This window comes from Heptranchias perlo, unplaced genomic scaffold (assembly GCF_035084215.1).
Source record: "Heptranchias perlo isolate sHepPer1 unplaced genomic scaffold, sHepPer1.hap1 HAP1_SCAFFOLD_49, whole genome shotgun sequence".
NCBI lineage: Eukaryota > Metazoa > Chordata > Chondrichthyes > Hexanchiformes > Hexanchidae > Heptranchias > Heptranchias perlo.
In genome coordinates, this window is record NW_027139505.1 from 1,444,443 (window position 1) to 1,448,305 (window position 3,863).

General features: G+C 42.5%; 1 pseudogene; it reads left to right on the forward strand.

The window, feature by feature from the left end:
• Window positions 1–956: 956 nt before the first annotated feature.
• Window positions 957–2,370, forward strand: LOC137313873 (probable G-protein coupled receptor 139; annotated as a pseudogene).
• Window positions 2,371–3,863: the final 1,493 nt, after the last annotated feature.

Genomic DNA, 3,863 nt, shown 5'->3' on the forward strand with positions numbered 1-3,863 from the left:
AAAGTTGCAATGCAGCTTAATGCATTAACAATCGCAAACCAAGCACTGAGGTTCATTTCTAGGGGGATAGAATTGAAAAATAGAGAAGTCATTGTAAATTTGTAGTGAACCTTGGTTGGAGCAAACTTGGAGAATTGTGACCGGTTCGGATCTCCATATTCTAGAAGTTATATATAGGCACAGGAGAGGGTGCAAAAAATATTTACTGGGATGATAACAGAAATGAGAGTTTATACCGAGCAGGAAAGATGGAGCATGCTGGAGATTTTTCTCTCGAAAAGAGAAGTCTCATGGGTGAATTGATAGAGGTCTTTAAGATTATGAAAGGATTTGATAGGTTAGATGTGGAGAAGATGTTTCCACTTGCGGGGGAGAGGAGAGCTCGGGGTCATAAATATGAGATAGTCACTAATAAATCCAAGAGAGTATTCACGAGAAACGTCTTTACTCAGAGAATAGTGAGAATGTGCAATTCATTCACAATGAGTAGTTGAAGTGACTAACACGAAGCTGGATAAAGACCTGGGGGCGGGAAGGAATAGAAGGACATTCTGATAGTGTAAGATGAAGGATGGAGGGTGGACGCTCGTGTAATGCACAATCATGGACCTGTTGGACCGAATGGCCTGTTTCTTTACTGAACATTTTAGGTAAGGAGTAGCATCAGTACTGGGAGATTCCACTTTCCATTTGTAAAGATTTTTAAAATTGTGTATTCTTTTAAACTGTCCAATAACCATTTCAACTCTTTCTCCGAATGAGACGTATCAGAAAAAAAAAACAGCTTAACTGAGTCTATTTGTTAAGTGACTGTAACTAATGTTAATTATGATGTAACCTGATTGACTCCCTGGAGGATTGATGCGTGTATAAATATAGGGATCCCTTCTCCCGCCTCAGCCGTGCGGTAGTCAGTGTCTTTCATCTCAGGCAGAATTCAACCATTCTCACAGAAAATGGGGCAAGTAACTATTCTGATGATAAAAGAGATTTACTACCCGATTCTCGCAGCCGTCGGTGTCCCAAGTGAGCCATTTTAAACTGATTGTTGTTAATCGCTGTTAACTGTCTCACTATTCTTACCGCATGTTGGACAAGGTAACTTTTTTCCCGAATGTCAGCATCACACTGTCGGCATTTACTGAAACCAACTGGTGAACAGCAGGTCCGCGTTCCCCTTAATCCGATAATTTTACTGATGTGACAGTGATATTTCAAGTTCCAACAAAGTATTTCAGTCGTTTTCCGGACCACTTGTCACTTTGCGCATAGTGAGCGCTGCAGCAGCTCATTACACTGTGTGGGTAGGTTTCCCAGGTAGTGACTCAAATATTAATCCTGCTCTCACATTACTCCGTCTTGATAATCACTCTGAATGTTAAAATGCTTTAAAAATATATCTGCATGGTTAATTCAATCAAACACTGGAGAATTATTTATCTTCTCTTTCTTTCTTACAGCCAACTTGGTGACAATTGCGATTCTCTTCCGAGGAAATTGCGGACTTTCCAAGTGTATCTCTGGCTACATGGTGGCCATGGCAACAGCGGATCTACTGGTCATGATCATCAATATAATCGTGTATTATATTTTAAGTTACCACTTCCCACTTACATTCCTCTCCCACACTCCCGTGTGCAAGTTCATTCTATACATGACTGTTGTCACCCTCGATTTGTCTGTTTGGTTCACCGTCTCCTTCATATTTGACCGTTTTGTATCTCTCTGCTGCCAGAAGTTTAAAACACGTTATTGCACGGAGAGAACTGCGGCCGCGGTTAGAACAACGGTCTCTGTTCTGGTGTTGTTAGAGGGGATCCCCTTTTTGTTTGCATATGAACCTCAGCAAATAATTAACAAAGTGCAGTGGGGCTGCCAGTCAAGTGTGACTTTTGTTCCTCCCCTCCAGGTGCAGCGTACGTCTGGTTTCACAGCGCATGGGTCGTTTGGCTTCCTTTTACTTTCATTGCCTTTTTCAATTATTTAACCGTCCGACGGATTTTAGTGGCCAATAAAGCCCGCAGGGGACTCCGGAGTCACAGCAGTGAGAATCAGAGTGATCCAGAGATGGAGAAGTGAAGACAATCCATCATTTTACTCTTCAGTATATCGGGAACTTTTGTACTGTTGTGGCTGACAGCTGCCGTGAATTTTGTGACGACCAGATTGACAAACACCGCTTATTACCGAGGCGACCGCACAGACCCGAGATATATCGCTACAGAAACTGGAGCAGTTCTGAAGCTTTTGAGCTCCTGTCAAAACACGTGTATTTATGCAGCGACCCGAAGGAAATTCAGAGAAGAGCTGATGAATGTGTTGCAATCTCCCTGGACACGAATTCTGAGATTGGTTGGAAAATGGGAATAAAAAGAATGAAGCCAAACGAGAGCTTCCTCTTGTAACTAAAGTTCCATTTCAACTCATTTTTCGGTGGAGAACAAGCGGCTTTCTGGTCATGGGAAAATGATAGATTTCTTTTGTAAACACTTCACAGTATTATATTATCATAGTAGGTACAACGCAGGTGGAGGCTATTCGGCCCACCGTGACTGATGAGGCTCTTTGAAAGTGCTATCCAATTCATCCCATTTCCCTGCTCTTTCCCAATAACCCTGTATTTTCCTCCTTTAAATATTAATCCGATTCCCTTTTGGATGTTACTATTTCTTCCACTTTGTAGCAAAGATTTGATGTCTGCTTTGCTTTCGTTTTTAATGCTTGTTTTTCTGAGAAACTTAAAAAATTCCTGGAAATTTAGCACATTTCAAGTTCAGGGATCAAATATAACAACGATGAGATTCAGCAGTGGAGCGGGACATATGAGCAACAGAGGTAAACCACCTTACACTGCAGGGATTGGGACAAATGGGCAACATAGGTAAACCGCCTTACACTGCAGGGACTGGGACATATGGGCAACCGATCGTAAACCGCCTTACCCTGGAGGGACTGGGACATATGGGCATCAGAGGTAAACCGCCTTACACTGGAGGGACTGGGACATATGAGCAACAGAGGTAAACCGCCTTACACTGCAGGGACTGGGACATACGGGCATCAGAGTTAAACCGCCTTACACTGCAGGGACTGGGACATATGGGCATCAGAGGTAAACCGCCTTACACTGCAGGGACTGGGACATATGGGCATCAGAGGTAAACCGCCTTACACTGCAGGGACTGGGACATATGGGCATCAGAGGTAAACCGCCTTACACTGCAGGGACTGGGACATATGGGCATCAGAGGTAAACCGCCTCACACTGCAGGGACTGGGATCAGACGCACCAGTTAAATGTTTCAGTAAAGTTTCATTTGGTGCTGAAACAACCTTGCGATCGCTGATATTGCTAACTTTCCTGGAAGTTTGGTGTGAATATTGCAGGCGTGGGTCTCACTGTCGGACACCATTCCTCATTGACAAATTCGTGTGGGACTCTTGTCACGTGGTAAGTGTTCGAATGGAGGAAACAGTCGGTATTTGGCTCATCGATGTGACGTTTCGCCTCTTTTGTCCCAGATGCTTACTTAAAATCTCGATTGTACGCTGACTCGTGTCCCCAACTCACCAAAAAGTTGAAGTCTTCGCTTATTGTGTGCTATCGATAAAAGTATGATCAGTAATATCATTGATATTCTGTCTCATTCAGTCTCTCAAAAAAAATGGTAAAGGAATGCAAAAATGAATTATTTTTCATAAAGTTATTAACTGTTACATTTGATGCAAGTAAGTTGCAAAAAAAACACAGCTGGAAATTCAGGTAAAATCAAACTGATCGTTAATTATTCTGTCTTTGGCTAAACATTTGCAGATGGTCAGAAACATTTTTTGATAATTATCGACTTATTATGTGATCACAT